The sequence below is a fragment of the Arvicanthis niloticus genome, chromosome 20 (assembly GCF_011762505.2).
Source record: "Arvicanthis niloticus isolate mArvNil1 chromosome 20, mArvNil1.pat.X, whole genome shotgun sequence".
Taxonomy (NCBI): Eukaryota; Metazoa; Chordata; class Mammalia; order Rodentia; family Muridae; genus Arvicanthis; species Arvicanthis niloticus.
Window position 1 is genome coordinate 23,477,375 of NC_047677.1, and position 26,350 is coordinate 23,503,724.

At 41.0% G+C, this 26,350-nt stretch overlaps 1 pseudogene; it reads right to left on the bottom strand.

Annotated features, from left to right (window-relative positions):
* Window positions 1-25,579, bottom strand: LOC117724719 (ASNSD1 upstream open reading frame protein pseudogene; annotated as a pseudogene).
* Between the last annotated feature and the right edge of the window lie 771 nt (window positions 25,580-26,350).

Here is a 26,350-nt window from a genome sequence, read left to right on the forward strand (position 1 = left end):
TCAGTCTGACTGTGTCTTGACTTTGGTTGTCTCTGGGTTTTCTAATGTTTGGTATTCTTTTCTTAGTTCATCTAATTTATTTTTTGCTTTCAAAATACATTTTTGTTCAATCTTCAAGAAAGAATATGTGGCTGTTCTGTTGCTGTTTGTATACTTTCCAATTCTTCAGGTTAGAAAGTTCATCCACAATCATTTTCTGTAGAAGGAGCTAAGGTGAGAGGAGTAAGAAGAAAAAGGGGAGGAGTAAGGGAGGAGGAGGAGAAGAAAGAAGAAGAGCTAAGAGAGAGATGGAGAACAAGAGAAGGGGATGTGGAGGCTGATGTTCACTTGTCAAAAGCAGTCAAAAGTAGTTGGTATATCTAGGTTGGGTATTGGGTTACACCGCTGAATGTAAGGGCATCTTAATATTGATCATTACTAAAAATATAACCCTTTGGATAATTCAAGCATTAGAGTCTCATTTTTTACTGGGCCCACATGGTTGGTGGGATGGTCTGTGCAATGCCCAACCTTGCAGAGACAGTGTGGGAGATTGGCCTAGCCATCTCCCACACTGGCATCTCATGGGTGGCAGGGCTGATGTTTCTGGATGGCCATTGCTAGCTGTGATACACACGTGGCCTCTGGCCATGCAACATGGCAGCTGAGCTAGGCAAAGCCACCACAGCTTAGATAGTCAGCATGACCAGAGGCCATTTTAAAATAATTACTTCAACAATGTGGCACACCAATTTTGAGCATGAATTCACTAGAAATTTAAGTCTATTCACCTGAGAGTAAAAGTTGTGTTTTTTTAAAGAAAGTGAGTGAGTGAGTGGCACTGACAGGAGTCATGTGATTCCAGTTTGGGAACCCTGAACAAAGAAACTGCTGGCAGACAGGTTCTCTCCTGAGAAAATTTGCAGGCTACTGCAGTCAGAGCCAAATAAATGAGCCTCCATTGTGGGGCAGTTACTGATTTAAGTATAAACTTAAAATATAGCAATTAATTGCTTTCAGGAAGGATTTATAAACAGATTTGTCTGAATCACATGAGGATTATCACCTGTAGTTTGGAACTTAGGGAAAATTGTCACTGGCTCTAGAGTAGAGAGTGCAGTGTAGAAGTTGAAGCTGCTCTGGAATAGAGACAGATAGATGGTATGAATAAAAAACTGTTCTGGGCAGAGGGCTGAACAGAAAGACAGTGCAAATCAGATGTATTCAGAAGATATAAAGTTATACTGCCTCACAGGAGACTTGGGTTCTATCTAACTTGGTCCCAACAGAAATGCTGGGTTCTTTTCCTGCTTGGCAAAATAGGGAAGGAAGCTGGGTGTAATTTTCAGTTTTGCAGTTATATTTTTTCTCTGGGAAGGAGGTCAAGATAAAGGTTTTTATGGTTATTGGCTCAAGGATATTATGTTTAGGAAAAACAATTTTGTGTGTGTGTTTTCAGAAGAGACAATTAAGATATTTCTGCCTTCCAGAATTTTATGGATTATATATGACAGAGGCATGCCGAAAGAAGCCTAGATTTCAGAATTCAAACAAAAATTATCTTGATACTAAAATTTGTCTTGAGAATTGTATATTGCAGAATATACAGCCTTGGTGCATCTACTCATCAAGCAAGCTGAGCAGACCTGCTCAAACCTCTGATGTCCTGGAATTTCAGTTGGATTCAGTGAAGACACAGACATCAAAAGCTTATCAATTTACTCTTCCCCCAACCCTTCTTCTAATATCTCAACACCCAAATTCAGCTTGAAGAAGTTAATGAAGAATCGGTGCCCCTATTCCCTGGGCTTGGGTACTGAGGTTTTTAATATTGGGCTGTCTTTCTAGGGAAAAGTAGTGGTTTTGTTGTAACAAGAAGAAATATCTAGGATTTAGTGCATGGCCATAACCTATTGGTAGAAATCTGTATAATAGTTATTAAGGTGAAGTTATAATTTCTTAAATAGTACAAAATTTACTTTGATTTCAAATGTAAGGTTTTCATTGGTTTGAGTTTCTTATTGATATAAAAGTGAGATTAACATTGTTACTCTCATAGGCATTGTGCCTATATAACTCATTTAGGAATACAAGGCTTAACTCCAGTCCTTCTTTAACATTTTTAAACTGATTTGATATGGTTAGCCTACGAGTTAAGGGCCTATAGCAAATTCATGGCTCTGAGTTTATTGTTAGGGTGTTTTCTATATTTTAATTAGAAATAGCTGAGAGGCGTTAACGAACAGACAACAGTCCAGATTACCTTACATGAATAGTTGGTTTTCAAAACGTCAGAAGTCCACAGTATTGATGTTATAAATATTTCTGTATTAATGTTTATTTTGATTAGAGACCTGTCTGCTCCTGACAACTTCTCTGTCTTGGATTCTAAGAAGAAACTGAGCATCTCTGGAGTTATTCCAGTTGTGGTGAAACAGCCACTAGGCAAAAATTACCTCTTTCCATCTACAAACAAATTACTGTCCAGAAAAGGACTCACTTGCAGAATAGTCAACTCTTTATTCGTCCCAATACCCAAGATTCAACTCCCAGACCACATGAAGCTCATGAAGAAGAAAAACCAAAGTGTGGGTGCTTCTTCTTAGAAGGAGTAACAAATTACTCATGGAGGCAAATATAGAAACAAAGTTTGGGGCAGACACCGAAGGAGGGGTCATCTGGAGACTGCTCCACCTGGGTATCCATCCAATGTGAAGTCACCAAAATCAAACACTGATGTGGATGGCAGGAAGTGCATGCTGACAGGAGCCTGATATAACTGTCTCCTTAGAGGTCTGCCAGAGCCTTACATATACAGAGGAGGATGCTCACAGCTAACCATTGAAATGATCATGGGGTTCCCAATGTAGGGGTTAGAGAGAAGACTGAAGGAGCTGAAAGGGTTTGTGGCCCCATATAGAGAGAAACAATACCAATCAACTAGGGCTCTCAGTGTCTAAACCAGAAGCCTAGGAGCACATATTGAGGGATCCATGGACCCAGCTATATATGTATGATGGCATTGTTAGGCATAGGTGAGAGAGGAGGTCCTTGGTTCCATAAAGGCTGGATACCCCAGTGTGGGGAAATTCAAGGGCAAGGGTGGGAGTGGGTTGGTGGGTTGGGGCACATCATCATAGAAGCAGAAGGAGAGGGAATGGGATAGGAGGTTTCGGGGGGGGGGAGGAAGGGAAAAGGAATAACATCTGAAATGTAAATAAAATAATCAATAAAAAATCAATTAAAAAAAATCCCTAGGCAAATGCTTGAATTGTAGCTAAGTGAGCATTAGAGTGTGAGTGCTCTACAGATTTACAATTTTCAAACACACAAAAAAATGGGATGTAGCTGTGTAAGTCCTGAGAAGGATAAAAACACAGCTCTGGGACACAAAATAAAGAAACACAATACCTAAACTAGGTTTGAGATCTAGGTCTATGCTCACCATTTTTATTAACTCATATTAACTCTCTTTAGTAAAATGAAAACACAGCCAGGCCACCTACTTTGGGCCTCAGTTTGGTATATAAAAATAAAGTGATCATTTTAGATTATTTGAAAAACCATTTCTATGCTCTAAAACTTTAAAATAATCAATGTTAAACTATTAGGCCTTAAATCTTCTTTGTTTCACTGTTTCTTTCATTCCTTCTTTAAGTAGAGACAGGGTTTATTTGTGGAGCCCTGGCTGTCCTAGATCTTGCTCTGTAGATTATATTGGGCTCTGACTCACTGTCTCTGCCTCCCAAGTGCTGAGATCAAAGGTGTGTGCCACCACTGTGCAGCTAGGTTTTAAGATGTTAATGAAAACAAGCATGTGCTTTTCAGGCCATGGAAAAATATCCTGGTTCTTGGGTTGTGGGTTCAGCCACACCCCAGAACCGAGGCTCCTGACAAGAGGTCTAATCTCCATTCAACCTGCACCCTTCAGTCACATAGGACACAGGTGGAGGGCGTGATAAACAGCCCTCAGGCCCTAAAGAGATTTACATACTAATGAGGTACCTGAAGGCCAGAGGGTGGAGTCAATTAAGCATTCCTCCCCAGCCCCTCCTCCCTCTTTTCCCTCCCTATTACCTGCTAAGTCATTTCACTGTGACCTCCCCTCACATATTCCCCCACCCCAAGTTTTATTTTTTTCTTCCCATTGCTCTGTATTGCTCTGCTGTCTGGGCTAGACCTTGAGGTCTGGGACTTAAGCAATCTTTTTATTTGGGTCTTCTATGTAACTGCCACCATAGATATGCAACTGTCCCTGGCTCAGCATAAAGTTTCTGAACCTAAAATTAAATCTCATCTTTTGGCTGGGTGTAGTAGTGCATGTCTTTAATCCAAGATAGATAGATATCTATGAGCTCAATGCCAGCCTGCTCTACATAAAAAAGTTCCAAGCCAGCCAGGGATACTGAGTAACACATAGTCTCCAAAAAACATAATACAACAACAATAACAATAGCAACAACAACAACAATATCCACTCTTATTTATCTCCCACTTTACTGACATACACTTAAACCATATTTTAAGGTTTGTTTTGTAATTTTGTGTATGCATATTTATGTGTGCCTTCCTGAGTTTATATGTACCAATTGTGTACATGTACCTAAAAGACCAGAGACTATCAGATTCCCTGGAAACAGAGTTACAGGCACTGTTAGCTATCTGGTATAGGTGCTGGGAACCAGATTCAGATTTTCTACAAGCGCAGTAACTTCTTTTAATTGCTGAGTCTATCTCCAGCAAGCCCCCACATCCAAATACTTTTTGTAACAAACATATAACAACTATTAAGATTAAGAGACAACAATTAGATCGTCCAATTTGGCTAAGATGGTAATATTCTTATTTTATATATAACTTGCAAATGTACCCTCTGGAAGAGGCTCCACTGCTACCTTACCTCCTGCCCACACTTTCTATTGTTAGTTGATCAGGACTCTTTAACCCCAATCTGGGTATTGCAGAAATAAGAAAGCAGGGGCCCAGTAAAATTGATGCTAGACTGACATTAGACAGCTGGCTGGCAGCAGTAGGAGAATGGGAAGTTTGGTGACCACAGCTCAAAGTATGTAATTGTAAAACTTTGTCAAATTTTATTAAATAATTCTATCTATAAAGGATTTCTGCTTATCATAGAAAGGAAGGCTTAAATCCTAGAGTCTGGTCAAGTATCTCCAGCTTGCTATAGGATGATGGTGAGACCATCGCTACTTCAAAAGAATTAAGTTGTAACTCAAGGCTGTGGAAGTGTGGTGGTCTACAATCATCATAGCACTCAGGCTGAAGGAAGAGTATCTAAAGTCTAAAGCCAGTCTAAGAAAACTGATGAGATAATACCACAAAATAAAACAACCCAATATTGGAAATCTTTCTTTGAGGGTCTAAAAAACTTCTCAAAAAGTCTCTTCTAGCTGCTTAAGGTGTAACTGTAAGGATGTAATTTGAATGTAAGAATGTAATTTTAGGTCTCACTGTTGTGCGCACCTCTTTTGTGTCCCCTTCGCCCGCGAAAAAGGACACGGAGGCAGTAATCGGGTATCACTACAGACGAGGCTTTACTTCTTGTAACAGCAAAAGTGGAAAAGACCCCAAGCCTGGGAAAAGCACTGCTATATATACCCTAGAGTGGCGTGTTCACTTCTGATTGGCTGTTCACTCATCACCCCATATTGCGCCCCGGGATGGGCAGTGACTTTGGCGCGTCTTTTGCCTTTTGCACCTGTGCAGTCAGTTGTTTACAAGTGGGAGGACAGGATGTCCGCGCCATCTTGGAATGGCGAATCACTGCGGCTCCCAACATCTCACCTTAAACTAAAAATTAAAAGATCCTTAAATTTGAGTTTCAGCTTACACTCAAACAGTAGCTGCCCCTGAGGCACATCCCTGAAGAAGTACATTCTAAAGACTCAAACAAACATTCCAGGAAGAAAGACCCAAGATAGGAGTTTATCAGGAAGATGAGCCCCTAACACAGTACACCTGGGTAAACAGAAGCCACTTAAGCTGACCCTCATTGTTGTAAAAAATAAGATGCAAATTTGAGTTACTTAAAAACTGGGCCTGGGAACAGAAACCGGGCCTGAAAACAGCTGTTTGAAATCCTTTATGGTTACTGTTTAAGAAGTAATTAACTGTCTTTGTGAAATCTATAAAAAAAATGGTATAAAAGCTGCTATTAGTTCCAACTTGGGGTTCCTCTTGTTGGCACACAGGAGAATCCCAGTATACTGGTTATCATCTTATCATCAGCAAACCTCATGTTATTGCAGTGAATCCCATCCATGAATGTTTCTGTGTGACCATGTCCCCTGGTTTTGGATCTTTAGGTCCAAAATTTTGGAGGTCCCACCAACATATGCTCTTTCAGAACCCTATGGCTCAGGGATCAGAGGTATTCGCTCTGAAGAGCTCCAAACTCTGGACACCCTTCCTCAAGCCTCAGGACATTTCGGCCACCCAAAGATCACAAGAAACCATACCTGGATGCAATCAGCAGAGGTTTATTAGGGAAAGACCTGGCAGCCAGCAGTCTGACCAGGTACTCGCTCTGGAGTCAAGGTCCGACCCCCTCGGCTAGTCCTTGGAGGGTTTTAAAGGGAAAAACCACAAACCAGGGGAGTGGGAAGGGGGTGAGGGGTTGTTAAAGACACAAAACATGAAAACAGTGGAACAATTCAGAGGTACTCACTCTAAATGATTAGTGTCATGTGGAAATCGCTCTGCATTCTTCTCAAAAATGTGGTTTTTACCATGCCATTGTGCCCTATCCTGCCATTTCAGATTACTATCTTTACTTTTTCTGGCTATAGGGCTATGGCCCCACCTAGGTGGTAGCATCTTTATCTGTAATCAGGAATGTCTTCCTGCCTTGGGCGAGGCTTGAGGAATGTAATCCAGCAAGTGTCCTTCACCTGGAATGTGAAGGCCTGAAATCTTATTTTCAGTTCCGAGTTCTGTAAGGCGAAAAATCTACACATATTTCATAAAATGGCCTTTATAATTTTTCACTCTACAGCTCATGCAGATGTGTTTTTTGTTTTGTGTTTTGTGTCTGTGAAGTGTCTGTGCCTGTGCCCAGGGGCAAATGTCTGTGTACTGTGTCTGTGAAGTGTCTGTGTGACTGTGGCAAGGGTGACTGTCTGTGTAGCCTGGTTTCTGTGCTTCTGGCAGGGGCTAAAACTGGGTAATCCACAGAGAGCAGTCTGTTTGGGACCCTAGGATGGAGTCAGGTTACGAGTTCCAGAAAGGAATTCATGAATAGTGGAAGTGACAGGACAGATGTGTCAGCACATTGCAGCCCGAAGTTTTCTGGGGGATGCTCAGGAGTTTGTGTGTATGGAAGATAGGTTTGGGAACGACCCTCTTCCCTCTTAAAGTGGTCGTTGGCCACTGCCACCTTAGGTGGTATTTGGTGTGCTCTCGTGGCAGTGTGCCAGGGTCTAATTCTGTTTGTGTTGTTTATTGTTTGTGGTGTTGTGTTGGACTGACAAACCATTTTGGACCATGGAACAGACTCTTTCTACACAATTATCTTTGACTCTTAACCAGTGGACTGAAGTTAAGAATAGAGCTCACACTCCATCAGTAGGAGTACAGAAACAGAGATGGCAGACATTGAGTACCTCAGAATGGCCACCTTTTCAAACAGGATGGCCACCAGAAAGATCCTTCTTCCTAGAAAAGGTTAGACAGGTTAAAAAAAAGAAATTTTCAGAAAGGTCCCAGTGGGCATCTAGACCAGATCCCCTATATAACTGTCTGGGAAAACCTGGTTTTTCCCCTCCACTGTGGATATGTCCATTTGTTTCACTTTCAGGCCCACTGAAGATTGAGGTGTTTGTGTTAAAAAAAAAAAAAAAAAAAAAAAAAGGTGATGAGGAGAAGAAAGCCTCATGCCCTATGAGAGACAGGAAGATCTTACTCACCTCAGATGCTGACCACTTCTTATTAGATCCTCCTCCTTCTTACCCACCAGCACTCCCTGCAATGGCAGCACAGGGGAGTGCAGCTGGGCAGTGCAGGGAAGTGTAGCCCCAACAGCACAGGGGGGCACAACCCTGGCAGAACTTTTGGCTCCCCCAGCAAAAGGGGGCCAAGAGGGTCTGGCTACCAGAACTCAAAGTAGGTGGGTGGTAACCCCTGAGATCATTGTCTTGCCTCTGAGGACCTATGGAACACACCCTACCCCACCCCCACCCCCGATGATCAGGGCAACCAGCTTTTCCAGTATTGGCCCTTTTTGTCAGCAGATCTTATAACTGGAGGACTCATAAGCCTCCTTTTTCTGAGGACCCTCAGGCTCTCATTGGCTTGATTGATGTCCTTCTCTTTTCACATCATCCCACTTGGGATGATTGTCAGCAGCTTTTACAGATACTTTTCACTACTGAGAAAAAAACAGCTTATCCTCTTGGAAGCCAAGAAAATGTTTCTGGGACAGATGAAAGGCCGACTCCCTTACAGATCAAGATAGACACAGCTGTCCCATTGATCAGAGCAGATTGGGATTTCATCATGCCAAATGGTAGGGAGCATCTGGTGGTCTATTATCATCAGTCTCTAATGGCAGGGCTCCAAGGGGCTGCCCAGCACCCCACTAATTCCACCAAGGTAAGAGAAATGGACCAAGGGCCTACTGAATCCCCTTCAGCTTTCCTAAAACAGCTGATGGAAGTGTTTTGCCAGTTCATGCCCTATGACCCAATGTCTGATGAATATAAAGTAACAGTGATAGTTGCTTTTAATGACCAATCTGCCAGCGATATTAAGAAAAAGTTGCAGAAGTTAGATAGATTACAAGACAAGAGAGATTTGGTGCAGATAGCTAAGAGTGTTCTATAACAGAGGGACTGAGGAGAAAAAAGAAGAGAGAAAGCAGAAAGAGGAGTAAGCTAGTGAAGGGAAGAAACAGAAGAGACAGGAAAAGAAATTGACTAGAATATTGGTCACAGTAGTTAGAAAAATTTGAGAGCCAGGTGACATTAGAGAGTATTGGGCAACTGAAGGAGGCCTTTAGATAAGAATCAGTGTGCCTATTGCAAAAAGAAGGGGCACTTGGCAAAAGGGTGCCTGAAGAAAAGGGGGGATAGATCCCACTGAGCCAGAGAGGAAGCCCCAGAACACAAAATACTGGCCGTGGGTGAACACAGTGACTAGGGCGGATGGAGCTTGGACCCCTCTCTGAGCTTAGGGTAACCCTGAGAATGGAGGGGAAGCCCAACCAGTTCCTGGCAGATATCAGGGCTCAACATTGAGTTCTTCTACAAATTATGGGCCCATTGTACAACAAGATGTCATGGGTCTAGGGAGCTACTGGCAATAAGCAATATTCATGGACCACCCAAAAGACAATGGACATCAGCATGGGCCAGGTGTCCCACCTGTTCTTAGTCATTCCAGAATGCCCCTACCCTCTCCTGGGCAGGGACTTGCTTGCAAAGATTGTAGCCCATATTCACTTACTTTCAGAGGGCTCTGAGGTAAAAGACAGACAAGGAAATGTGTTACATGTGTTGACTATAAAACTTGAGGATAAATACTGCCTCTTTGATCACCCAAAAGATAATCCTGGAGACATGGACTGGGGGCTGAATCAGTTCCCTCAGACATGGGTAGAGACTGTAGGTATGGGAGAGGCTAGGAACCAGCCAGCGGTCCATGTAGAGCTGAAAGCCTCAGCCACCCCTGTCCTGTCCAGCAGGGCATTAAACAGGGTCAGGGGAGATCACCTAAGTGAGAATGGTGGAAAAACGGGTGAACAGAAAGAACCACAGCTTGTCTATAGGGCTGATCAAAACATAATTTTTACTTTTCTTTATTGGATATTATATTTACATTTCAGATTTTATCCCCTAACTCCGCTTCCTCCCACCACCAGGAACCTCCTATCCTAATCCCCTGCCTCATGCTTCTATGAGGATGTGCTCCCACCTACCCCCCCCACTCCAACATCCCCACCCTCGAATTTTCCCCCACTCGGTGTTCATCCTTCATGGGACCAAGAATCTCCTCTCCTACCTATGCCAGACAAGGCCATCCTCCTTTTCATGTACAGATGGAGTCATGAGTCCCTCCCTATGTGCTACCAGGCTGGTGGTTTAGACCTTTGGGAGCTCTGGTTGGTTGGTATTGTTGCTCTCCTCATGGGGCCACAAGCCCTTTCTGCTCCTTCAGTCTTCTCTCTAACCCTTGGGAAACCCTTGATCAGATCAGTGGTTAGCTGTGAGCATCAGCCTCTGAATATATCAGTCTTTGGCAGACCTCTAAGGAGACAGCTATATCAGGCTCTTGTCAGCATGTACTTCCTGCCATCCACATCAGTGTCTACCTTTGGTGACTGTACCTGGGATGGAGACCCAGGTGGAATGGTCTCCAGATGGCTCCTCCTTCAGTTTCTGTCACACTTTGTTTCCATATTTGCTCCCTTGAGTATTTTTGTTACTCATTCTAAGTAGGACTGAGGCATCCACATTTACTCTTTCTTCTTCATGAGCTTCATGTGGTCTGTGTGTTGAGTCTTGGCTATTCCAAGCTTTTGGGCAAACATCCACTTATCAATGAGTAAATACCATGTGTGTTCTTTTGTGATTGTGTTAACTCACTCAGGATGATAATTTCTAGTTCCATCTAAGTTCAATCCTTAGAAAAACCTAAGAATTTCTCGAATTCAATATTTGTAATAGCTTAGTAATCATCCATTGTGTAAATGTACCACATTTTTTGTATCCATTCCTCTCTTGAAGGACATCTGGGTTCTTTCCAGCTTCTGGCTATTATAAATAAGGCTGCTATGAACATAGTGGAGCATATGTCCTTGTTATATGTTGGAGCATCTTCTGGGTATATGCCCAGGAGTGGTATAGCTGGATCCTCAGGTAATGTTATCTCCAATTTTCTGAGGAAACGCTACACTGATTTCCAGAGTGGTTGTACCAGCTTGCAATCCCACCAACAATGGAGGAGTGTTCTTTCTCCACATCCTCACCAGCATCTACTATCACCTGAGTTTTTGATCTTAGCCATTCTGACTGGTGTGAGGTAGTATCTCAAGGTTGTTTTGATTTGCATTTCCCAAATGACTAAGGATGTTGAGCATTTCTTAAGGTGCTTCTCAGCCATTTGAATTTTTTCAGTTGAGAATTCTTTGTTTAGCTCTGTGCCCCATTTTTAATAGGGTTATGTGGTTGTCTGGAGTCTAATTTCTTGAGTTCTTTGTATATATTGGATATTACCCCTCTATCAGATGTAGGATTGGTAAGGATCTTTTCCCAAACTGTCAGTTGCCATTTTGTCCTATTGACAGTGTTCTTTTCCTTACAGAAGCTTTGCAATTTTATGAGGTCCCATTTGTCAATTCTTGATCTTAGAGCATAAGCCATTGGTGTTCTATTCAGGAACTTTTCCCCTGTGCCTAGGTATTTGAGGGTCTTCTCCACATTCCCTTCTATTAGTTTCAGTGTATCTGGTTTTATGTGAAGGTCCTTTATCCACTTGGACTTGAGTTTTGTACAAGTGGATAAGAATGGATTAACTTGCAATTCTTCTACATGTTGACCTCCAGTTGAGCCAGCACCATATGTTGAAAATGCTGTCCTTTTTCCACTGGATGGTTTTAGCTCCTTTGTCAAAGATCAAGTGACCATAGGTATGTGGGTTCACTTCTGGATCTTCAATTCTATTCCATTGATCTTCCTGCCTGTCTCTGTAAAAATACCATGCAGATTTTATCACTACTGCTCTGTAGTACAATTTGAGGTAAGGGATGGTGATTCCCCCAGAAGTTCTTTTATTGTTGGGAATAGTTCTTGCTATCCTGGGTTTTTTTGTTATTACAAATGAATTTGCAAATTGCTATTTCTATCTCTATGAAGAATTGATTTGAAATTTTGATGGGAATTGCATTGAATCCGTAGATTGCTTTTGGCAAGATGGCCATTTTTACTAAATTAATCTTGCCAATCCAGGAGCATGGGACATCTTTCCATCTTCTGAGATCTTCTTCAATTTCTTTCTTCAGAGATTTGAAGTTCTTGTCATACAGATCTTTCACTTGCTTGGTGAGATTCACTCCAAGATATTTTATATATTAGTTGTGACTATTGTGAAGTGTGTCATTTCCCTAAATTCTTTTTCAGCCTGTTTATTGTTTGAGTAGAGGAAGGCTACTGATTTGTTTGAGTTGATTTTATATCCAGCCACTTTGCTGTAGTTGTTTATCAGGTTTGGGAGTTCTCTGGTGGAAGTTTTAGGGTCACTTAAGTATACTATCATATCATCTGCAAATTAGTGAAATTTTGACTGCTTCCTTTCCTATTCATATCCCTTTGACATCCTTTTGTTGTCTAATTGCTCTGGCTAGGACTTCCAGTAATATATTGAATAGGTAGAGTGAGAGTGGGCAGCCTTGTCTAATCCCTGATCTTAGTGGGATTGCTTCAAGTTTCTCTCCATTTAGTTTGATGTTGGCTACTGGTTTGCTGTATATTGCTTTTACTATGTTTTGTATGTGGTTGAATTTCTGATCTTTCCAGGACTTTTAACATGAAGGGGTGTTGAATTTTGTCAAATGCTTTCTCAGCATCTAGTGAGATGATCATGTGGTTTTTATCTTTGAGTTTATTTATGTAGTGCATTACATTGATGGATTTCCAAATATTGAACCATCCCTGCATTCCTGGGATTAAAGCCTACTTGATCATGATGAATGATTGTTTTGATGTGTTCTTGGATTCGGTTTGTGAGAATTTTATTGAGTATTTTTGCATCAATATTCATAAGAGAGATTGGTCTGTAGTTCTCTTTCTTTGTTGGTCTTTGTGAGGTTTAGGTATGAGTGTAATTGTAGCTTCATAGAACGAATTGGGTATTGTTCCTTCTGTTTCTATTCTGTGGAATAGTTTGAAGAGAATGGGTATTAGGTCTTCCTGGAAGGTCTGATAGAATTCTGCACTAAAACGATCTGGTCCCAGACTTTTTTTGGTGGGGAGACTTTTAATGACTGCTTCTATTTCTTTATGGGTTATGGAACTGTTTATATTGTTTATCTGCTCCTGATTTAATTTTGATACTTTGTATATGTCTAGGAAATTGTCTATTTCATCCAGATTTTCCAATTTTGTTGAGTATAGGCCTTTTTAATAGGATCTGATGATTTTTTTAAATTTCCTCAGTTTCTGTTGTTATGTCTCCCTTTTCAATTCTGATTTTTTTAATTTGAATACTGTCCCTGTGTTCTTTGGTTAGTCTGGCTAAGGGTTTATCAATCTTGTTGATTTTCTCAAAGAACCAGCTCCTGGTTTTGTTGATATTTTGTATAGTTCTTTCTGTTTCTACTTGGTTGATTTCTGCCCTGAGTTTGATTATTTCCTGCTGTCTACTCCTCTTGGGTATATTAGCTTCTTTTTGTTCTAGATCTTTCAGGTGTTCTATCAAGTTGTTAGTGTATGCTCTTTCCAGTTTCTTTTTGTGGGCACTTAGAGCTATGAGTTTTCCTCTTAGTACTGCTTTCATGGAGTTGCACAAGTTTTCGTATGAAGTGCCCTCATTTTCATTAAATTCTAGAAAGTCTTTAATTTCTTTCTTTATTTCTTCCTTGACCAAGTCATCATTAAGTAGAGCATTGTTCAGTTTCCACGTGTATGTGGGCTTTCCATTGTTTTTTGTCCATATTAAAGACAAGTCTTAGTCCATGATAATCTGATAGGGTACAAGGGATTATTTCAGTCTTTTTGTATGTGTTGAGGCCTGTTTTGTGACCAATTATATGGTCTATTTTGGAGAAGGTACCATGAGGTGCTGAGAAAAAGGTATATTCTTTTGCTTTAGTATGAAATGTTCTATAGATGTCAGTTAAGTCCAATTGGTTCATAACTTCTGTTAGTTTTATTGTGTCTCGGTTTAGTTTTTGTTTCCATGGTCTGTCCATATCTGAGAGTGGGGTGTTGAAATCTCCCACTATTATTGTGTGAGGTTCGATGTATGTTTTAAGCTTCAGTAAAGTTTCTTTTATGTATGTGGGTGCCTTTACATTTGGGGCATAGATGTTCAGAATTGAGAGTTCCTCTTGGTACATTTTCTTTTTTGATTACTTTTGGTTGAAAATAGATTTTATTTTATATTAAAATTGGTAGTCCAGCTTGGTTCTTGGGACCATTTACTTGGAAGATTATTTTCCATCCATTTACTCTGAGGTAATGTCTGTCTTTTTCACAAAGGTGCGTGTTTTCTGTATGCAGCAAAGTTCTGGGTCTTGTTTATGTATCCAATCTGAGAGCCTATGTCTTTTTATTAATAATCTCTTTTATCAAAGGACTATTATAAAACAGCCAACAACTAATTAATCTATATATCTATTAATAATAGCTTCTTCTACTTTTTGTAAAAGTATTACTCATTTGTCAATTAATTGTTGAGGAAAGTTAGGATTTGTATCTCTCTTGAGAATATTAAACAAAAGCTTAAATTCATTTGTGGAGAGCTTAACATAAGATCTTAGCCAATTACAATCTCCTAAAGACTTTTGAAAATAATTTAAAATAAGTAAACTATATTTTCTTATTTGAATTTTTGTGTCACAATTCATTTAGGAATATAGCTGATGTCTCAAACATTGAAAAGATATGGTCTTTGGATGTTTTTTGGAGCAATAAGCACTCTAAATTTTTAAAGCTTGTTGTATAAGAGCAAAGGCTTATATTAAAAACTTTTTTAGAGGAATCAATTAATAAGCCAATGGTGTAACAAAAAGAAGGTGTTCATGCAAGCCTTGTTTGATCCTAAATAAAACTTTTACTGAGATCTCTTTTATATATCTGGTTTTTTTAATGACACTAACTCAGAATTACCAGGGTTTTTTTTTTTTTGTTGTTACCAAAATTATAAATTTGTAATCATACTCAATAATATATAACCAGGACATATAGAGCATACTTATGTATTTTTAAACCAATTAAGAATAACAATAAATGTACATCTAAACAAATATTTTTTTTACCTTTTTAGCTGTGATTTAAGAGAAAAGCACCCTTTCACTTATCAAACTGGGAAAAACCAATATCAAATCCCATACTATAGAAGCCAAAAACTGCTGGCATTCTTCCAAGAGCCACTTATGAAAACAGTTAACTCTTCCCAAGATTCTTTCTGCCCCTCTCCAGTCACAGAGCGGGGTAAATTATCAGTTTGTGTGTGTGTGTGTGTGTGTGTGTGTGTGTGTGTGTGTGTGTGTAAATTGAGACTGCCTCCCAAGCAAATTTTAAACTAAATCAAGCAAGCAATTTTAACCAATTTTTCTTTTAAACATGAAACATAGAACAATCACTCAAATGAGACAAAGACAAACAATTGACAAACATGGACAAATTGGTGCACCAATGGCATACAAACAGAGAAAACAGAACTGTGAATCTCTCCGATGAGAGCCAGAGAGACCAGGGCATCCCCCATCATCTCTAGTTCTCAAAAGGGCTCTGTAATAAGCTTTTTGTTTTTCTTAGGTTAACAAGCCAGAGAGCAGGCAAGTTACTTACATTTTCATTCCTTCCTCTCTCTCTCATTTTCAAGGTTTAACTTTTATCTCCTCCTTAGGATGTATAACAATTTTTATCAATAGTCACCTCATAGGAAAACAACACTAATGAAAGCAAAGAATTTTTAAAGATCTTTTGTCTTAACCCTAGTTCTTCCTGTCCTGAGTGACTCACTCCTTGAGTACATCATGAATACTGACTGCCTAGAAAACACCTATTCCATGTCTTTTCTTAACCCAATTCCTTGTGTCCTGAGTTGACTCACTCCTTGAGTCCATCACGAATTAGTGACTGTTTAAAAAGTAACTGTTCCCAATGACTTCGTATCTCAAGGTCTCATCGCTGTGATCCTCCACATTATAGGATTGTCCATGGTTGGGTGGACTGTGGTGTGTGCTGAGTAGAGGCTGCTCTCAGGTGGTCTTTGGGAGTGTCTTCTTGGGTACCCCTGAGAAATCCAGCGCCGTGCCTCTGGGAGTCACTTTAATAAGTAGTCTGTAATCGGCATGCCAGGCACTCCAGAAAGTCACCCTCAACACTCCTGGAAAAACATGGTAGGCCTACCTTCCTTTCTGAAGAGCCGCTGTCCTCTCTCTCTCTTGCAATCCCCTCAAGCCTCTGAATGCTGGGGGCTAAAATTTCTCATCTTAAAGCCCCACAATGCTGGGTGCCAAAATGTCCTGTCTAGCAAGGAATTAAACAGGGTCTGGGGAGATCACCTAAGAGAGAATGGTGGACAAAGAGGAGAATGCAAAGAACCATGGCTTGTCTACAGGCTGATCAAGCCGTAATTTTTACTTTTTCACAAAGGGGTTATATACACAGTAAGGCAGTATGTGAGGAAGGGGATGACATAGGAGCGTAGGTGTTCAGGGGGAGTACAGATATCTTCCAGAACAGAGTGTCAGCTGGGTGAAGGTTCAGGGGATAGTTCACTATGACTCCAACTATGATTCACTTGTCCTTACCTAGGTTTGTATTATCCACCAAGGTTACCCACCTACAAGATCTATGATGACCCAGACTGGCAAATTTCTACCAAAGCTGCTTGTATACAATATATTATAGTTATCTGTTTCAGTGTTTTTCCACAGAGACCTGAGACTTTATGTTAGCAGGCTGACTTAAGACTATGGCTGATTTTAGGCCTTCAGTATATAAGCAAAGTTGCCACTGACACACCCCAGTGGCAGTTCATTAGTACCCAATGAGTAAAGAAGCCTGAGATGACATTAGACCTCATATCCTAAGGTTGCTAAATCTGGAAATAGTTAAAAAGTGTCAATCAGCATAGAACATACTTCTGCTCCCAGTACAGAAGCCAGGAACCAACAATGATTGACCAGTACAAGATCTACATGAGGTGAATAAATGGGTGACAGATTTACATCACATACTACCAAACCCATATAATTTGTTGAGCTCTCTTCTCCCCAAAATTACTTGGGACACTGTACCAAATCTTAAAGATGCCTTCTGTCTCCAACTGAGCCAGAGAAACAAACCAACCTTTGCTTTCAAATGGAAGGACCTAGAATCAGAAATATCTGGACAACTAACATGAACTCAATTTCCACAGGGGTTCATGAACTCCCCTACCATCTTTGATGAAGCTCTACACCAGGATCTCACCCCATTTGAAGCAGAAAATCCCCAGGTAACCCTTCTTCAATTTGAAGATGACATTCTTCTGGCTGCCCCTAACAGAGACATGTGCCTCGATGAAACTTGTTGGTTACTAACTGAAATGGAGAAACTGGGATACAAGGCTTCTACTATGAACGTCCATAACTGCAGAAAAGGGGTCAGTTACTTGGTACATCTGCTCAGAGATGAAAAATGGTGGCTAACAGAGACTAGAAAATAGACTATGTTTCACATGCCCCCTCCTTCTAATGCCAGACAAGTGAAAAAATTCCTGGGGACCATGGGATTCTGTCAAAAAATGATATGCCATCTGAGTGGAGAGAAAAAAAGCAGGATGCTTTTGACACCATTAAGATGGCTCTTATTCCAGCCCCTGCCCTGTGACTTCCTGATGTGTCCAAGCCTTTTTACTTGTATGTAGCAGAGAATGGAGAGGTAGCAAAAGGGGTCCTAACTCAGAAACTAGGGCCCTGGAAAAGACCAGTGACATAACTCTCAAAGAAACTAGACTCTGTGGCAGCTAGATGGCCCGCTTACCAAAGTCAAAAGGAGTTTGATAAGGACTTGAGGGTGTGGAAAACCCCAGCTGGAAAGATAATTCTGCCCCAATAAAGAGGCAGAGGAGATGGTGAAGCAGATATACCAGTGAACCCACCTAAGAGTTAATAAACTTGTGGCTGTTATGTTAAACACCAAGTTCAACACACTTGGTGTGTTTAAATGGCTGTTTAAAGATATAGCACATGCATGTTACCCTGTATAAAAGAGGCTTCTCTCACAAAAAAGAAACAACCATGGTGGTGGAAAAAAAGATCCTAGAAGAAATCTTTCCACAGTTCAGGGTACCTAAGGTAATTGGGTAATTGCCTCAGATAACAGTCCCACTTTCTTTGCCCAGGTAAGTCAGGGAGTGGCCAAGTACCTGGGGATGATTGCAAACTTCATTGCATTTATAGACCCTAAAGCTCAAGTAAGGTAGAGAAAATGAATAGAAATTTAAAGGAGACCTTGACTAAATTGTTCATAGAGACTGGCAGTACAAACTGTGTGGTGCTCCTTCCTTTGGCTCTTTTTAGGGTAAGAAACACAGCTTCATGTTTTAACTTAACTCCTTTTGAGATCCTGTATTGGGCACCTGCTCCTCTGACCACCTTAGGAGAAGTGACTGGACTTAATTGTCATAGTAACAGTGACGTTTATGCTAAGTTAAAAAGACTTCAGGTGGTACAGAAATAAGTGTGAACCCTGCTGGCCCATGCCTATGAACCAGGAACCCTGGAAATTTCATAGGTTCCAGGTCAGAGACATGGTCTATGTCTGGTGGCACCAAGCCCAAATTCTAGAGCCACGCTGAAAGTGACCTTAAATAAATTGCCCTCAGAAATCTATGCTGGCTGTGTGGTGTCCCTTGTCCTGTCCCTGTTCTGAGCCCAAAACTCCCCTCTTGTGTTGGACCTCCACTCCCTTGACTCCAGCTCTTGACTCATCCCCCTCCACCAGAAATGACTTTTCAGGCTAATAAGAGGCTGTTCCTGGTGCTGTTGACCACCCCAACCTCCTTTGAAGTAAATAGAGTAACTGCCTGACTTCACATAACTCAGACCAACACCTACACATGCTGCCAACTGGAGAGCAGCCAGACCTTGACTCCTGAAATATCTACACCCTAGAGACACAGAGGTGAAGATTACCCAAATGTCAGAGATCAGAGACTTTTGAATCTAAACCATGTCCCAAACGCAGCCTTAGAGGGTGGGGCTTAGGGTACATACACCCAATTTAAAAAATGTCCTGTGAGAAACGCCATACATGTGCACTCCTGATATAAGAAAATCTGGCAGCAGGCCCATCAGTGTGTGGGTGTAAAGAGACAGCTACTTTTTCTGTGTTAGCTAACGGTGTAGAAAATTGAGAAGTACATACTGGAGACCATCCAGTGGGTAAGAAAAAGGCAGTTAGAATTCAATGGCAAGGATATAGTTTCATGCTTAGACAAGAATAGCACACTGATCACCCAGATGATGACTTGTGATTCCAAGATTGGAATCAGCCACAAGAAAAAGGGGGAAATGTTAGCATGTAATTTGTTTGTAAGGATGTAATTTCAGGTCTCAGCTTGTACTTAAAATTAAAAGATCCTTAATTTGAGTTTCAGCTTACGCTCAAACATTAGCTGTACCTGAGGCACATCTTGGGAGAAGCACATTCCAAAGACTCAAACAAACATTCCAGGAAGAAATACACACAATATAGGAGTTTATCAAGAAGATAAGCCCCTAACACAGTACACCTGGGTAAGCAGAAGCCACTTAAGCTGCCCCTCTTTGTTGTAAAAGATAAGGTGCAAATTTAAATTACTTAGAAACTGGGCCTGGGAATAAAAACCAGGCCTGGAATTGGCTGTTTAAAATCCTTTATGTTTACTGTCTAAAAAGTGGTTAACTGTCCTTGTGAAATCTTTAAAAAACGGTATAAAAGCTGCTTTTAGCTCCAACTTGTGGTTCCTCTTGTTTGCATACAGGGGAACTCCAGTATAGAGGTTATCATCTTATCATCAATAAACCTCATGTTATTGCAGTAAATTCTGTCCATGAGTGTTTCTGCGGGACTGTGTCCCCTGGTTTTAGATCTTTTGGTCCAACAGAACTAGTGTTTAATTTAGCTGTAAAGCTTCTTGGCCAGCTCATAAGTATGTAGTATGCCACATGTTATATGGTATATTATCTTTAACATCTAAGACACATAACTTTGAATAAAGGTTAGTACAGTAGATAGTACATTCAATCTTTTCTAGTTTTCAACAGTGAGAGAAAGAAGTGATAATAAAAGCTTACAGCTATGTGCCCAAGACCTATAAATAAGATGCTGAAGCAATTACTTGAATTCATACATTTCCACCTATTCATCCTCTTTCTCCCTGATTCAAGTTATATTTCTCCACTTCAGTTACAGGAATGGTTCTGCTTCAAGGTGCAAATTCTTAAATAGAGTAAACTACAGATGCATTGGCTTCTCTCAATTAAAGCATTTGTAACCCTTTAAGTTGGTGACTAAGAACCTACCTTATCTGTTTGGCATATACTATTATATACTGGCCAAGAGGCTTTGTGGCCAAGTTATACACAGGAGCCAGCTAAAGCAGCAGCTGCAACATTTCCTTTCAGAAGTCTGCTAGATCCTGCTAGAATGCTATTAAGCCTGTAAAAACTAAGTCACCAGATGTCACTATTGCTAATACATCACTAAACGGCCCTCATGGAGGTAGGCAAGGGATCTATTTATCTTCTGGAACTCTATATCAACTTAGCAACTGGATGGCTATCATTAATACCATCTTCAAAGTAAACATTCTGTCACAGAAGTCAATGAAGTCTTCCAAGATAGGGCCAAGGAGTTCCAGCACCATGGCATTGTACTTCCCACATGGTCCAAAATAATAAAACTGTTTGAGGTCTTCACCTGAAAGCAGAGGGGTAAATGGGGTACAGAATGAAACACAGAAACTAAATTATATGACAACTGCATTAGCAACAAGTGTAATATAAATTGTAATTTGTAAGATTTCAATTTTCTTTCACAGTCCCTCTTGGAAAACTTAAAATGAGTATAATAGCTTCTGTGGAAACTACTACTAGGTAGAAAAGGCAAAGTCATTGCACAATATGTCCAAATAAGTAGTTATTTAATACCAGAGTGCCAAAGGCATTTCCACTGCTGTATAAGAGAAAATGGTCTCTGATCCTTTTTTGCATCAGGGTGTAAATTATTCTTCCTAAATGATGCCTGAAAGTGCAGCATCATAAAAGTTTCAAAGGAAGTCTCCCTAAACTCAAATCTAAGCTAGCAAGCCCTGTTACATTAGTTGGTTTCATTAGCACTTCCAGGACTAACTACTAAAGCCAGAAAGAGTTGGTAACTGCTGCCCCAGGGAGAATTCTAGATTGAAGAGGCTGGGTCAAAGAGGTGCAGCCTGGCCCTAGGCCAGCACAACAGGCTTTCTTCTCACACAAAATCTCTATAGGGATTTGTTTCTCTCAGCTAGGAGTCAGTAGACATTTAGCATTTGTTGCTGTTAAGTAATTATGAAAGAAAAGTGAGAAACTAAAATCTACAATAGCACAGTTTTTCCAAATTTGAAATTCATAGACATGTGAAGCTAAAAATCCTGTTTTCTCACAGAAATAGCAATTTGTGAATTAATTCCTCTTTACAGTGAATCATAAGAACAAGGTATTCGATAAATGTTTATAAAATGACACCAAGAGAATAGTGGTTGTTTAGAAAGCTACAAACCTGAAAAAAAATGACTTCATCTTATCTAGCAGCAACATTCCTATCCCAGGGGTATGTGTACACTAGTCTACAGTTATACATACATATGTTGCTTACTACTGCCTCTCAAAATTTAAGAAAACATATATTTTATATATTTATTTATTTTAGAGTTTTTGAGACAAGGTTTCCCTGTTTAGCCTTGGCTGTCCTGGAACTTGATGCAGAGACCAGGCTGGACTCAAACTCAGAATTCCACCTACCTCTGTTGGAACTAAAACTACAAAACCAGAAGATGGACTCCCCCAGAAACACTCATGGACAGGATTCACTGCAATAACATGAGGTTTGTTGATGATAAGATGACAACCAGGATACTGGGTTCTTCTGTATACAAACAAGACGAACCCAGAACTAAAGTTAAGGGCAGCTTATATATCATTTTTACAGAGTTCACAAAACAGTTAACTATTTAACAATAATAACCATAAAAGACAGTAACCATAAAAGATTTTAAACAGCTGATTTCAGGCCTTGTTTCTGTTCCCAGGCCCAGTTTCTAAGTAACTCAAATTTGCACCTTATCTTCTACAACAAAGAGGGTCAGCTTAAGTGGCTTCTGTTTACCAAGGTGTGCTGTGTTAGGGGCTCATCTCCATGATAAACTCCTATATTGTGTGTATTTCTTCCTGGAATGTTTGTTTGAGTCTTTGGAATGTGCTTTTTCAAAGATGTGCCTCAGGTACAGCTAATGTTTGAGTGTAAGCTGAAACTCAAATTTAAGGATCTTTTAATTTTAAGTACAAGTTGAGACCTGAAATTACATTTTTACAATCAAATTACATGCTTACATTCCCCCCTTTTTCTTGTGGCTGATTCCAATCACAAGTCATCATCTGGGTGTACAGCATGATATTCTTGTCTAAGCATGAGCACTCCTACAGTACTAATGCACTCTTTAACAAATTTAATCAAGTGATTAAAAATGCAAATGCCAAAGATGGACAATAGAAGCAAGATTATAAGAAGTCTCATTATGGCAGAAATCAAAGTAGTAAACCAGGGAGATTTATTATACCATGACTTGAACCATGCTAGGTTTTGTTCTCTTTTTCTTTGCTTCTTAACTAGCCTCTTTTGGACTTTGGCCATAGAATCTTTGATTACTCACAAATGATCTATATCAAAACAACATTCTTCTTTAAGGCTGTACACAATCCTGCTTATTGGAGAAAAAGGAGATCTAATCCTCTCCTGTTCTGCATGACTACCTCAGAAAGAGAAGCCAAAGACACTTGTAATTTAGAGATTGAATCTTCTATAGCCTGAATATCTACATCAATAGCCTCTCTATGTCCCTGGTAGTACTCAGGCTGTATGGATAGGCTGTTTCCCCAGTAGCTATGCATGCAGCCACTCCCAAGCCCAAGAGGACTGTGAGAGTGCTAATGGGTTTTCTCTTGGGCATTAGGAGTCCTCCTTCCCAGGCACCTAGGATATCATTCTCAGCATGGTATATTAACCTAGCCACTAGCTAGACCCTGACACAGAAGTGTTGGTTTTGGTGCAGCATCCTGGAATTAACATAGGGGGAAAGTCCTGTTCTACATGCCCACCAACCATCTTCGGGGGGGTTGAGTAGATAACTGGCAGTGTCTTCTGGTGCTACCTGAATGGTGACATTACACAGGTGAGAGTGAGTGCATTGGACCTTCTCCAGGCAGAGCCTTTATCCAGAGACCACTGTTAACATGACCTTAGCACCTCAAGGTCCAGCAGTAGCTTCAGGGTGAGTTAGAGGTTGAATAATTACCTATGAGCCCCACAGCCTCATAATAAAGAGGGGCTACATCATAACATAGCCAGCAAGCCTGGGTGGTCTCTTGGTTAGTAGAATTTAATATCTCAAAAGCATGTTCTACCATCTGGGTCTCACTTGGGTCTCTTTTGACATAGCTCTTTGGGTTGGGAGTACTGTGGGCTGAGGAGACTTGGTAGGCCTCCAGGGATGGGGGAGTTCTGGTCTCTTACAATTTGAGGGTGGCAACAGGGCAGAGTTTGAACCTACTACATGGTAGTCTGGGGCTTCAATCTTTAGTCTAATAGGAAAACAAGCCCATCATCATAGACTTGTATAATCTGAGCCCCTAGGTTCTTCCCTTGATCCATTCTGTGGTGACCCTTTTTTCTGGCTCAGTAAATTGGATGGACATCTGGTTGCATGTGAAGGCTGTGCAGGTACCCTCTGCAGTCCACCTCCAGTTATCCTGGTGCATCCTGACCCCATGTACACTTAAGGCAACAGGAGGAAACCTATTGCACTTATCTTTCATCAAACCCACCTGAGTAGCCACATGGGTGACTTTGATCAAATCCCAAGAAGACTTAGGATAGCACCATGTGTCTCCTGACATCTCATACCCAGAGCCTGCACAATAAAACACTTTTATTCTCTGACAGGTGCACTTCATTGCTCTTTTTAGCCCATCATTGGTGCAAACATAGAGACAGATTTGTCTCAGTTTGGACCTAAGATGCATGTGGCTACACCCAAACTGTCTAAAGCCTCTTCAACTGCAAGGTATGGAGCAGGATCTTTGTCCACCACCCTGGGTAGTCTGGGCTCTTACATCCTGAGGCATAATAGTCTGGGATGCCCCATGTTGATAATCCTGGAGCCAAATGGCAGTCATCTGGGGGTAAGCAGGAGTCACAAGGTGTATGGGGCCACATTCTTTGAAGTGGGCCACACAAAGTCTCCAGTTTGTGAAAGGAACTCCCATGTTAGCTTTTGGGGAACATGAGGGTTACCCTCAAGGTCTAGTTCCTCAAGGGCTAGTAACCACCAAAAGTGAGATCATGGTCCAGATCACGTGTACCTCAGGTGGAATCATGTTAGTCAGCTATAGTCTGTCTTTGGATCCTTATCTTGAGGGGGTTTTGAGTGTGTCTGACTTTCCAATTGGGTGATGGTCCCTCTGGAGCTGATTTCATATGAGAGGCATGGATCCAAGCCGATATTCCATCAACCTTTACAGCAGTGGGAGTAGTCAGCAACACAAGAAATGATCCCTTACAGTGTGGCTCTAGGGTTTGGGCTCAGTGCTGCTGGACATAGACCACGTCTCTGACCTGGAATCTGTGAGATGTTTCCAGGGTCCCTGGTTCATGGGCCAGCATAGGCCACACTTTTTTCTGTACCACTTGAAGTCCTTTTAACCTAGCATATAAATCACTGTTACTATGACAATTAAGTCCAGTCACTTCTCCTAAGGTGGTCAGAAGAGCGGGTGCCCAATACAGGATCTCAAAAAAAGTTAAGTTAAACTTTGAAGATGTGTTTTTAACCCTAAAAAGATCCAAAGGAAGGAGCACCACCCAGTCTGTACTGCCAGTCTCCATGGACAATTTAGTCAAGGTCTCCTTTAAATTTCTATTCATTTTTTCCACTTTACTTGAGCTTTAGGGTCTATAAATGAAATGATGTTTGCAATCAATCTCCAGGTACTTGGCTACTCCCTGACTTACCTTGGCAATGAAAGTGGGCCTGTTATCTGAGGCAATTACCTTAGGTACCCTGAACCATGAAAAGATTTCTTCTAGGATTTTTTTCACCACCACCATTGCAGTCTCTTTCTTTGTTGGAAAAGCCTGTACCCAGCTGGAAAAGGTGTCTACAAATACTAGGAGATACTTATTACCATATCTGGCAGGCTTGATCTCTGTGAAATACACCTCCCAATAGGCTCCTGGTCTGTCACCTTGTAGGTGTTTGCCAGGTTCAGTCTTTGTTTGGCAGGCATTTACCTTTTGACAGGGTACACATGCATGTAGGATATCCTAAACCAGCCTTGTAAGCACAAGTACCTGGAACTTGGTGTTTAACTAGGTAGCCACAAGTTTTTTAACTCCTAGGTGGGTCCACTGGTGCATTGTTTCATCATCTCCTCTGACTCTTTCTTTGGCAGAATTATCTTTCTAGCTGTGGTTTTTCACACCCTCAAGTCCTTATCAAACTCCTTTTTGACTTTAGTCATTAAGATCAAATCTTGGGCTTCATATAGAAATGAAGGTGTGGGTTCAGCTTTACTTTCTGTTACACCCATGGCAAAAAACATCTCACCTGCTACTCTCCTCAATTCTGTGACAGCCATGTTACTTCCCATTGTGACCACAGAGTTCTTTCTTTGGTGACTGGGGCAGTGGATGATGCTCACTTTAAAGGGCAAGTATAGTGCTCCAAGTAGCTCTAAATTCTCAGTCTTATTCTTAATTTCTTTTCCAGCTGACGTGAGGATTCCTCACTGTTGATAGATACCCCCATGGATGTGGGCTGTAGCAAAGGCATATCTACTATTTGTGTAAATATTAACCTTCTTATCTTTTAAGAATTCTAGGGCATTTGTTAGTGCTATCAGGTCAGCCCTCTGGGCAGAGGTACCTTCCAGTAGTGCCTGTGCCCATATTGTCTTTTCTCCATCTACCACTGCAGGCCCAGCCTTTCTTTTCCCATTTTCAAGGTAGCTGCTACCATCAGTATACCAGGTTACGTCAGCACCTGCCAGAGGCTGATCACTTAAATCTGTTCGCCAGCCATGTGCCTCCGCAAACACTTGCTGGCAGTCATGGGTTGCTGCTCTAATATTCAAGTCTGGCAGCAAGGTACTTGGGTTCAGCCCAGTAGCTGGAGTGAAACTGATTCTGTCTGAATTTAGTAGCAAAGTCTGGTAGAGAGTCATCCAGTCATTAGTGAGCCAATGATCAGGGGGCTGGCTGATCACTCCAATGCATGAAAAGCAGTCACCACCAAATCTTGCCCCAGGGTTAACTTGTCAGCATCTTTGACTGGGGTAACCACTAGTGCCACAATTTTTAGACAAGCAGTCCACCCAGCTGCTACAGTCTAATTTCTTTGAGAGGTATGC